We start from the raw sequence: 12459 nt of genomic DNA on the forward strand, positions 1-12459 counted from the left end.
ACAAATACAAATACAAATACAAATACAAATACAAATACAAATACAAATAGTAAAGGTATAGCGCATATATGTGCTAGTCGTTCCTGACTCTAGGGGGCGGTGCTCATCTCCATTTCAAAGCCGAAGAGCCAGCGCTGTCCAAAGACGTCTCTGTAGTCATGTAGCCGGCATGACTAAACACCAAAGGTTCACGGAACGCTGTTACCTTCCCACCAAAGGTGGTCCCTATTTTTCTACTTGCATTTTTTATGTGCTTTCGAACTGCTAGGTTGGCAGAAGCTGGGACAAGTAACAGGAGCTCACCTCATTGCGCAGCACTAGGGATTCGAACTGCTGAACTGCTGACTTTTCGATCGGCCAGCTCAGGATCTTAGCTACGGAGCCACCGCGTCCCAAAAATATATAGACGTAGACGTAGACGTAGACATAGACATAGACGTAGACGTAGACGTAGACGTAGACGTAGACATAGACATAGACATAGACATAGACATAGACATTACTGACCTACAGGACATAGGTTTCCTAGTCTGATCTACTTTGAAGAACTTTGAAGAACTGATACAAACTGCATTGCTTCCCTGTCCTATGAAATCTGGCAGGGCAAAAGCGTATGATGTCCTATTAGCTACACAAGTGCCATCTTGTGGCAATTGGCCGATGTGCCTTCCCTACTGCTGCCCTTGCTCTTTGCAATCCTACTGTACTTCATTTGACCTCAGTCTAGCTTTTCAAACAAACTTATGAATCCTCTTGACTGATGGTGATAGTTCCCTCTATGTCCTAGCACAGTGATGGCTAACCTTTCTGCCATCACGTGCCAGGAGGGGGGCGGGGGAGGTTCACGTGTGTGTGCCCACACCCATAATTCTATATGCCCCTTCCTGCGCATGCATGTGCAACTCCCCCCTCCCCCACACTGCTCCTGGCACGCGATGGCCCACTAGGCCCGTTTTTCTTTCTCACCTGGCTCCAGCTCCTCTCTATGCATCTGGGGAGGGTGAAAACAGCCTTCCCCACCCACCCCCAGGCCCTCCGGAGGCAGGAAACAGCCTGTTTCTCTACTTCTGATGGGCTCAGAAGGTCCGAAAATCAGCTGGTCGGCGTGCGCATGCACACCAGAGCTGAACTGGCGTACCCACTGATATGACTACGCGTGCCACCTGTGGCATGCATACCATAGGTTCGCCATCACAGTCCTAGTATTTCTGTACTGAGTATTTCTTCAGAGTTTTTAAAAACTCCATACGGTTCCTTGAGTCTTTTGATTTGTTGGCTATTAAGTCTAAATAACCTTAATCACAGTATTTCAAAAGGCCTTACTGTAATAAGAAACTTCCCTCCTCCTTCTTATAACTTACCTACTTTTCTATTTTTATCCAGGCCTTTCTCAATGTTGCGTTGTTGTCTAGGTTCCTATCTAGGATTTGATTGGAGGGTTAGATTTTATTATTTACAACCTTTCATTTAGTAACTGTCCAAAGCTACAACGGTACAGACAAAAGTGATTTACTACCGTTTTTTACATGACCATTGCAGCATCCCCGTGATCACATGATGCTTGGCAACTGGCATGAATGGATGATGGTTGCAGTGTCCCAGGGTCATGGGATCACCTTTTGCGAACTTCTGACGAGCAAAGTCAATGGGGAAGCCCTTTGTGTCACTGATTCAACAACTGCAGTGATTCACTTAACAACTGTGACGAGAAAGGTCATGAAATGGGGCAAAATTCACTTCATAACTGTCTCTCTCTTAGTAACAGAAATTTTGGGCTCAATTTATTTTATTTATTTATTTATTTTATTAGTCATATTTCTATGCCGCCCACTCTCCGAGGACTCTGGGCGGCTTACACCAAAGACAGTACACTAAATAGCATATTGCCCCCAACAATCTGGGTCCTCGTTTTACTCACCTCGGAAGGATGGAAGGCTGAGTCAACCTTGTGGTCATAAGTCAAGGACTTTTTGTATTTCTGTATGGGGCAGTGATGACTAACCTTTTCCTGACCGAGTGCCCAAAGTGTGTGTGTGCACGAATGCATGCATGCCCAAACCTCCCAAATGCAATGCTCATGCAGCCCCCATGCATGCACCCTGTCCCCCTGTGCATGCACACACACTGTATATGCCCTGCCCCTCTCACATGCTTGTGTGCCCCCCCTCCATGCATGCGAGGCAAAGACCCAAAGACCAGCTGGCCAGTGGGAGGCACACACACATGCGTGGCGGAGCTGAACTGAGGCGACGGCTCACGTGCCCACAGAGAGGGTGCTGTGTGCCACCTCTGGCACATATGCCATTGGTTCATCATCACGGGTATAGGGTTTCCGGCAGTAGTGGGTTTCAATTTAGTTTGCTACCAGTTCGCTCGTGTGCGTTTGCGTGACACTGCGCATGTGCAGAAGTGTCTGGGCAGGTGGGCAGAGCCTCCCACCATCGCCGCTACCGGTTCGCCCGATCTGGGGCGAACTGGTAGCAACCCACCACTGATTTCCGGCCTAAGCAGGGGGTTGGATTAGAAGACCTCCAAGGTCCCTTCCAACTCTGTTATTCTGTTCTGTTCTGTTCTGTTCTGTTCTGTTCTGTTCTGTTCTGTTCTATTTTCTGTTTTCTATTATTTTCTAATTTCTATTTCTTAGAGATTTAAAAAATCAATTGAGGTCCTTAATGGCTATGTTGGATTTGACTAGAGCGTTAGATTGTCAGGGTTCCAAGTAACACCCCCAACAAAAGAAGACTCCGAGGCTAGAAGTTCCTCAAAGTTCCATTTTATTAGAGATGTCATATTGGCACATCTGGGAAAACCCAAATCTGAAAGTTTCCAGGTTTTCCCCACCCATAGAAAAGTCCAAGACCCTGCCCAGCACCCACATGTCCATCACATGGCCCAATCAAAGCACCGTTCCAACTGAAGATGCCTCCCAGTCACACCCCTCCAGGTGCAGGGCAAAATGTCCTTGACTCTCAGAGAAAAGAATGTTATTATGGCTAGATATCTCCCCTACGCCATACAATCCCCCCTCCCAGTTTCCCACAGTAGTAATTGTGGCAGGCCTGAAGGGCCAATGCAAAAGATGGCTTCCAGGCCTGACATAAACTTTATTACCACATCTGGTAATGTGTATTTTTGTAGGACCATTTAGGACTGAGTGTCATGAAAAATTGTTCAAATAAATAGAATTACACTTCTATCCAAAGTCAATGCTTCCAATGATGCCCCCATTGCAGTGGTGGGTTCCTCCCAGTTCGGCCTGATTCTGCCGAGCCGGTAGTGGTGACAATATGATATCACTGAACCGGTTCTGCCCTCCCGCCCTCCCACCCCACCCCCGGCATTATTCTTACCTTTTATTTGGCCCCACCCCTAATCTATTGCTGCCTCCTGATGGGCTATAAGGAAAAAAACTGTTTAAACTCTTGCCACAGGGCTTCAAAGGGCCTCCCTACAGCTGATCAGTGGTAAAAGGCAGTTTGGTGGTAGACCAGTGCCTCCAAAAACAAATGAGTAGACCGGTGCCTGCAAAAATAAATGGGTAGATCAGTGCCTGCAAAAATACATGAGCAGACCAGTGCCTGCAAAAATAAATGGGTAGACCGGTACAGCTCTGCAAGCAGTCCAGTACCTCTGCTAAATCCTAAAGAATTGTCACATGACCATCAAGCCACGCCCACAAAATAAGCCATGCCCACAGAACCGGTAGTAAAAAAAAATTAGAACCCACCCCTGCCCCATTGCCACTGTAGCTGAGGCCGTCCATCTTGCTGTGGTTGTCCTTTTCTTCTCTGTTATTCCATCATCCCCAGCCTTCCCCAGTGCCTTCTCCAGAGAGCTGGTCTTCGCATAATATGTCTGAAGTAGGATAATTTGTGTCTTGAGGGAGAACACTGGGTTGATTTGTTTGATGATCCATCAGTTTCCTGGGCTGTCCATGGAATTCTCAGGAGTCTTCTCCAACACAAAGTTCAAAGCCATCAAGGCTTGTTCATTTTTTTGTGTTTTTTTTTTTAGGATGTCACATCGAATACTATGTCTTGCACGATTCTGATCGCTGGAGGGAAAATGTGGAAATTAATATGCAGAAATTAGCCATTTATAGCTTTTCAAGGCTCAGATGTATATATTTAGCAGCTGCTAGTGGAGAAAATCTATGCGGTTGCCAAGATCTGACAATGATTTGCTGGCAAGTAATCAATCAAGTAATAACTAGCAAGCAAATGGCTATCCAAGTTATATAGGCAGGATAAGTCCCCAGAGCTGGTCATTACTGAATGTGGAAAGCAAAACACTTTAATAATCTTTGTTCAAAGGGATAACATGAAGTTTTGCTCTACTTCATGTTCATTTTAATTTGAATTTCTAGCTTTTCTTCTTCTGTTCTATATTGTATACTTTATGGGCTTTATCGTAGCCACCAATGCTATATGTATAATGGCCACAATAGAATAGAATAGAATAGAATAGAATAGAATAGAATAGAATAGAATAGAATAGAATAGAATAGAATAGAATAGAATAGAATAGAATAGAATTTTTTAGTAGCCAAATGTGATTGGACACACAAGGAATTTGTCTTGCTGCCTATGCTCTCAGTGTACATAAAAGAAAAGATACATTCATCAAAAATCATAAGGTACAACATTTAATGATAGTCATAGGGTACAAATAAGCAATCAAATCATATTAGGAAACAGTCAATATAAATCGTAAGGATACAAGCAACGAAGTTACAGTCATACAGTCATTAGTGGGAGGAGATGGGTGATAGGGACGATGAGAAGATTAATAGTAGTGCAAGATTTAGTAAATAGTTTGACAGTGTTGAGGGAATTATTTGTTTAGCAGAGTGATGGCGTTCGGGAAAAAACTGTTCTTGTGTCTAGTTGTTCTGGTGTGCAGTGCTCTATAGCGTCATTTTGAGGGTAGGAGTTGAAACTGTTTATGTCCAGTATGTGAGGAGTCTGTAAATATTTTCACAGCCCTCTTTTTGACTCGTGCAGTATACAGGTCCTCAATGGAAGGCAGGTGGTAGTTAGACATGCAGTCATTGGTATACAGAGAGAAGAGAAGTGGGGAGAACACACAGCCTTGGGGGGGGGGGCTGTGCTAATTGTACAGGTATCTGATGTGATTCTGCTTAGCTTCACCTGCTGCTTCCTGTTTGTTAGGAATAGCCTTGAGGAACAGGAGGAAGAGCCACAATCAAGTCAGATAAAAGAAATCAGAGTCCAATCCAGAACTGTGTCCTGAGACAGTGTGTCAAACAACACTCTTCCTAATTCTTATGAAGATAAAGAGAGGAAGGAGGAAAGTGTATTCAGACTTACATAATTCTGTTACAATAGCTCTATAATAAAAGTAGCACATTATGAGGTTTTAATAAAGTAATAATGTAATGTAACGTAACACACACAACACAACACAACACAACACAACACAACACAACACAACACAACACAACACAACACAACACAACACAACACAACACAACACAACACAACACAACACAACATAACATAACATAACATAATATAATATAATATAATATAATATAATATAATATAATATAATATAATTAGTTGCTAGGGAATTCTGGGAATTAAATCCACATACCAGAAATTATACCATAATTTCCTTCCTGAGCACCCTTTCCGAACTCCTACACATTGTGAAGCTTTGGTGGAGAACGGAGGAGGAGGGGGAACAAAATTATTTCCCTAAATAAAAAGTGACAGCAAATACGTAGCCTTTCTTTTTTATTTCACTTTTATTAGAATTTCTGAATAGGGAATTCCTTTAATACATAATTTGTTTAATTTCTGAATGAAAGGAAATATAAGAAAAAGATAGAAACTAGAAAGGTTACTGAGCAGTTGCAATCTTATTCTTTCCCCCTCCCTCTTTTTTTTAATCCCCAAACCCATAAATTATCAATTCAGTCTTTTCTTCTTTAAACAAAAAGTCCAAGATTTTCGGTATTTTTTTTAAAAAAAATCTTGTTTGTTTCCTTGGCCACCTTTCTGATGGTCCATTCTGCTCCATCTTATGGCCACAAACTGTATATGATAGGAATTGCCAAATCATTGCAATGGATTTAATTTCAAATATAATTGCTAAAACCTAAAGATGCCACTGCTTTTATGTCAGGGAATGGTGCAGCTGGTGTCCAAATGAAGTCAGAGATGCTGACATGAACGTATGTATGTATATGTATGCATACACACACATATATGTATGTATATGCGTGCACACACATACACATATATATTTATACACATACACACACACACACGTGTGTGTGTGTGTGTGTATGTGTATGTCTGTGTGTTTCTTTTAGCCAGGTTTTTCTGCAGCCCTAGCTCAGTGGAGTCACATCCACTCGGTTCTGAGCTTTTTTCTTTCTGGCAGCCAGCAGGCCCTTGCTGCCTGGTGAGAGACTTATATAGATCTATTTCTGGCTCGTTAGCCATCATCAGTAAGCCACACCCACATCTCATGTATCCTCCCTGTAAAGGTATAATATCTATTTTCTTACTTTTCGTAGGATTTATGTGTGTTTTTCTTTTAGCCAGGTTTTTCCTACGTAACCAAGGTTTTTCTGCAGCCCTAGCTCAGTGGAGTCACATCCACTCAGTTCTGGGCTTTTTTCTTTCTGGCAGCCAACAGGCCCTTGCTGCCTGGTGAGAGACTTATATAGATCTATTTCTGGCTTGTTAGCCATCATCAGTAAGCCACACCCACATCTCATGTATATCTATATCTATATAAGTCTCTCACCAGGCAGCAAGGTAAGAAAGGTAAGTAAGAATATATATATATATATATATATATCAATGGTAGGTTGCTCCCAGTTCGGTCCAGTTCTAAAGAACCGGTAGTAAAACTGGCAGGAGGCTCTGCCCACCCACTACGATGTCATCATGGGTGATATGCGCATGCGCAGAAGTGCATGCACTCCCACTGCGAACTGGTAGTAAAGGTAAGTGCAACCCACCCCTAGTATGTATGCATGTATGTGTGTGTGTATATATATATATATAGTATGTGTGTGTGTGTGTATGCATGCATGCATGTATGTATGTATGTATGTATATGTGTGTGTCAGTGGTGGGTTTCAAAAAATTTTACTACTGGTTCTGTGGGTGTGGCTTGGTGGGCGTGGCAGGGAAAGGATACTGCAAAATCCCCATTTCCTCCCGATCTGCTGGAACTTGGGAGGCGGAGAATAGATGGGGGCTGGGTCAGTCAGAATTTTTACTAACGGTTCTCTGAACTACTCAAAATTTCCACTACTGGTTCTCCAGAATTGGTCAGAACCTGCTGAAACCCACCACTGGTGTGTGTGTGTGTGTGTGTGTGTGTGTGTGTGTGTGTGTGTGTGTGTATACATACACACACACACACCCCAAACAAGATAATCAGGCCACATCACTGCACCATGAAGTAAATCACAGAGCACACAAGAACACACAGAAGAAAAAGACAGGAAAAAGGGAAACTCCCCTTTTACACCCAGCAACCAATCACAACGTAGATTGCCTCATGCAGAGCCCGCACTCTCCAACCAATAAACAATAACCATGTGTTCTGTTTGTTTGTTTTGTAGAATCATGGGGCTGGAAAGGACCTTGGATCTAGTTCAATCCTCAGCCAAAGGCAGGAGTCCTTATTCTAACCCGGACAAATGGTTGTCCAATCTTTTCTTGAAAATTTCCAGTGACAAGCTTCTTGTCCTGCCCTCAGATGTTTTGGAGAATAAATCAACCCTTCTCCTTCCCTGTGACAACCCTTCAAGAATTGGAAGGCAGCTATCATGTCACCTTTAAGACTTCTCTTCATTAGGCTAAACATAGCCACTTCCTCCTAGCTGGTTTGACAGAGTCTCCATTCAACCAGCCTGTCCTGGACCTTCAAAGAAAGCAGATGATGAACCACAGGAATTGCAAGAGACTTTGAGGGTGCAAAGCTGCCTATGGTCCACTTGAGGGAGAGAGATTGGCCTCAGCTCTTCAAGGAGGTTGAGGAGAAGCCATATCACACATCTCTTTGAGTACAAGATGATTAGGAGGCTGGAGGCTAAAACATATGAAGAACAGTTACAAGAACTGGGCATGGCTAGTCTAGTGAAGAGAAGGACTAGAGGTGACATGATAGCAGTCTTCCAATATTTGAGGGGCTGCCACAGAGAGGAGGGGATCAAGCTATTTTCCAAAGCATTTGAAGGCCAGACAAGGAATAATGGATGGAAACTGACCAAGGAGAGATTCTGGAAATAAGGAGAAATTTTCTGACAGTGTGAACAATCAACCAATGGACCAGCTTTGCCTTTGGAAGTTGTGGGAGCTTCATCACTGGAAGCTTTCAAGAAGAGACTGGACAGCCACTTGTCAGAAATGGTGTAGGCAGAGTCTCCTGCTTGAGCAGGGGGTTGGACTAGATGACCTACAAGGTCCCTTCCAACTCTGTCATTCTGTATTCGGTTTCTGTTATCTGTTCATCATACAATTTAACCTCCAACCCTCTTATTATCTTTGTTGCTCTTCTCTGCACTCTTTCCAGGGTCCCAGTGTTTTGTTTTGATTTGTTTTTGTATTGTGGCAACAAAAACCGGATGCAGTATTTCAAGTGTGGCCTCACCAGTTCAGTACAGGTTGGCATTATCACTTCCTGTGATCTTGATGCTGTTCCTCTGTTGTTGCAGCCTAGCAATTATTGGTTTGTTAGTTTATTGCATCGTTCAACGTCCGACCACAATTGAGCCTTACATTTTTGTCGCTAAGTAAAGCATTTGTTAAGTGAGTTTTGCTCCATTTTACGACTATTCATGCCATAGTTGTTAAGTGAATCACTGCGGTTGGTAAATTCGTAACCCCGTTGTTAAGTGAATCGGGTTTCCCTGTTGACTTTGCTTGTCGGAAGGTCGCAAAAGGTGGGATCACATGACCCCAGGACATTGTAACCGTCATAAATAGGAGTCAGTTGCCGCACGTCTGAATTTTGATCATGTGAAGCATGGGGATGCTGCAATGGTTGTAAGTGTGAAAAGCGGTCGTAAGTCACTTTTTTCAGTGATGCTGTAACTTTGAACGGTCACTAAATGAACTGTTGCAAGTCGAGGACTACCTGTATTTATACACTGCCCAACCCCACAAGGGAAACAGTGTGTTTCAATTCATGGATTCATAAGCAGGTGTGTTAGAATGATGATTCATTTCTTATTTTCCTTTCAAAATTTAACATTCTGGGGCGCTACAGTTGTGACAGGAAATTACTTGAATGCTGATATGGGGACACTTTGCATAAAATGAATTTTAAATTGTTCCAAAATAGCAAAGGAAGAGTGCTGTTGTTAGTTAGACAGAAAGGACATTAATTAAAGTGCATGCCAATTGGGTTTCAGGCCGGGGTACAGCACGGAGATGGCATTGGTCGCACTGGTGGATGATCTTTGGAGGGCTCGGGACAGGGGATATTCCTCTGTTCTGGTCCTCTTGGATCTTTCGGCGACATTTGATACCATCGACCACGGTATCTTGCTGCGACGGCTCGAGGGGTTGGGAGTGGGAGACACTGTTCTACGGTGGTTCTCCTCCTGTCTCTCGGGCCGTACGCAAGCGGTGTTGGCAGGGGGGCAGAGGTCGGCTATGAGGCCCCTTGTTTGTGGGATGCCCCAGGGGTCGGTCCTCTCACCTCTCCTGTTCAACATCTATATGAAGCCGCTTGGGAAGATCATCTGTGGTTTTGGGGTGCGGTATCATCAGTACGCTGATGATACCCAGCTTTTTATATCCACCCAGTGATGCCCTCGACGTGATGTCCCATTGCCTGGAAGCGGTACAGACCTGGATGGGGAGGAACAGGTTTCGACTCAACCCTGCCAAGACCAAGTGGCTGTGGGTACCGGCATCTTGTTCCGATCAAGATGTTCCATCACTGACCATCGGGGGTGAGGTATTACCCCCTGTGGATAGGGCCTGCAACTTAGGTGTCCTCCTGGATTCACGGTTGTCTCTGGAAGACCATGTGATGACTGTGACCAGGGGGGCATTTGCCCAGGTTTGCCTTCTGCGACAGTTGCGCCCTTACTTGGACCAAGATGCCCTACACACCATTACTCATGCACTGGTCACCTCCCGTCTTGACTACTGCAACACTCTCTACCTAGGGCTGTCCTTGAAGACCACTTGAAGGCTTCAGCTAGTGCAGAATGCGACCACGCAGGTTGTGATGGGAGCATCCCAACACTCCCATGTTACACCCCTCCTGCGCGGCTTGGATTGGTTACCGGTTGCCCTTCGGGTGAGGTTCAAGGTTCTGGTTATCACCTATAAAGCCCTTCATGGCCTAGGCCCGGGATATCTGTCGGACCCCCTGCAGCCAGCGACAATCCCCAATCGCCCGGTGTGTTCCCACAGACAGGGCCTCCTCAGGGTGCCGTCGGCCAGACAGTGTCAGCTGGCAACCCCCAGGGGGAGAGTTTTCTCTGTGGGTGCACCCACCCTCTGGAACCAACTTCCGTTGGAGCTCCGGATGGCCCTTGACCTTCGCTCGTTCCGCCATGAGGTGAAGACCTGGTTGTTCCATAGTCTGGACTGATGGGGGAGGGAGTTTAATGAATTTTAAACTGTTTTAAATTGAGTTTTAATTATATATCATTTTAATAAGGAATTATGCATTTTACTGTTGTGAGCCGCCCTGAGTCCTCGGAGATAGGGCGGCATATAAATTGCATAAAATAAATAAAAATAAAATAAATGCAGGAATCAATAGGATGCCATGCAGAGTTGTGGTTGGTGTCACAATCTCGTATCTACCACACTACATCATGGTATTTTATGTCCTGGCTGGAACTCTCTATTACTCCTGAGGAATGGCCAGCTTTATTTCTGTGCTCACCATAATCACCTTGGTGTGATTGTAGATAAAGGAGTGAACTTCTACTTGTGTCTCGGAGAGTTCAGCATCAGAAGATAGCTACGAATGGTCTCTGGTCAGTTGGAGTCTTGATTTGGTCAAAACTATGTATAAGCCAGTCTTTTTCAATCTGCTCCTCATTAGAAGTGGTGAACTTAAAATTCTCACTGGGTACAAGATACAAAGCACCCAAATTCAAAATTTGTTATTTTGTTGTTAGTCGCAAAGTCGTGTCCGACCCATCGCGACCCCATGCACAATATTCCTCCAGGCCTTCCAGTCCTCTACCATCCTCTGGAGTCCATTTAATCTCACGTTGACTGCTTCAGTGACTCCATCCAGCCACCTCATTCTCTGTCGTCCCCTTCTTCTTTTGCCCTCAATAGTTCCCCGCGTTAGGCTCTTCCCCAGTGAGTCCTTCCTTCTCATTTGGTGGCCAAAGTATTTGAGTTTCATCTTTAGGATCTGGCCTTCTGAAGAGCAATCAGGGTTGATCTCCTCTAGGATCGACCGGTTTGATTGCCTTGCAGTCCAAGGGACTTTCAGGAGTCTTCTCCAGCACCATAGTTCAAAGGCCTCAATTCTTTCGCGCTCAGCCTTTCTTATGGTCCAACTTTCACAGCCATACATTGCAACTGGAAAAACCAGAGCCAACTTTTGCTGGCAGGGTGATGTCTCTGCTTTTTAGTATGCTGTCTAGATTTGCCATAGCTTTCCTCCCCAGGAGCAAGTGTTTTTTAATTTCTTGGCTACAGTCCCCGTCTGCTGTGATCTCGGAGCCCAGGAAAATAAAATCTGTCACTACCTCCATTTCTTCCCCATCTATTTGCCAGGAATTCAAAATACAAACAATAAAACACAAAAGGTTGGGGAAAAAAATCACAAGCCAAGCACCATAAAGTCAGAATATATCTAATGCTGCAACATACTGTACACCAAAGTATATCATACATTGCTATATATTACAATCAAATAACAAATTATTTGGATATTAACATGTTTCTCTTGACTATGGTAATATGCCTTGATGAATTCCCCAGGTCAAAATTCATTTGTATAATTATTCCATTGGGGGGGGGAACCCCATCTTATCTTTATAGTGACCCTGTGCGGGGAGGTCCCCCAAATCAGTTTCAATAGGAATTGAATCTGGACCTCCGTGATCCAATCCAATAGTCCAACTGCTAGCCTAATCCAGTCTATGCATGTGATGGTTAAAATATTATTTTTCAGGCTTATTCTTTAGCTTTGGGATTTAATCCAACCCTTATGCTTCATTTTTTTTTATGTCTTGTCTGTCACCCAGGGTCATGAGACTGCAGTGAGCTCTAAAATGAAGGTGCTTTCCAGCATTCAAGAGGATAATGATTCCCTGACCTGAAGTGGCGTAGGAAGAAAACAACAGAGGAAAGAGGGGGGTGGGATGGGAATAATGGGGAATTTGGGGCATTGCTGCATAAGGACTCTTTGAGTTCAAAAGCAGTTGTGACTCCTGTGATCTCATGATGTTGGCTGAATTTGGTGTTGACTTACTTCCAGTTT

Source organism: Pituophis catenifer, unplaced genomic scaffold, assembly GCF_029215685.1.
Source record: "Pituophis catenifer annectens isolate HBS135680 unplaced genomic scaffold, rPitCat1.0.hap2 SCAF_2, whole genome shotgun sequence".
NCBI lineage: Eukaryota > Metazoa > Chordata > Lepidosauria > Squamata > Colubridae > Pituophis > Pituophis catenifer.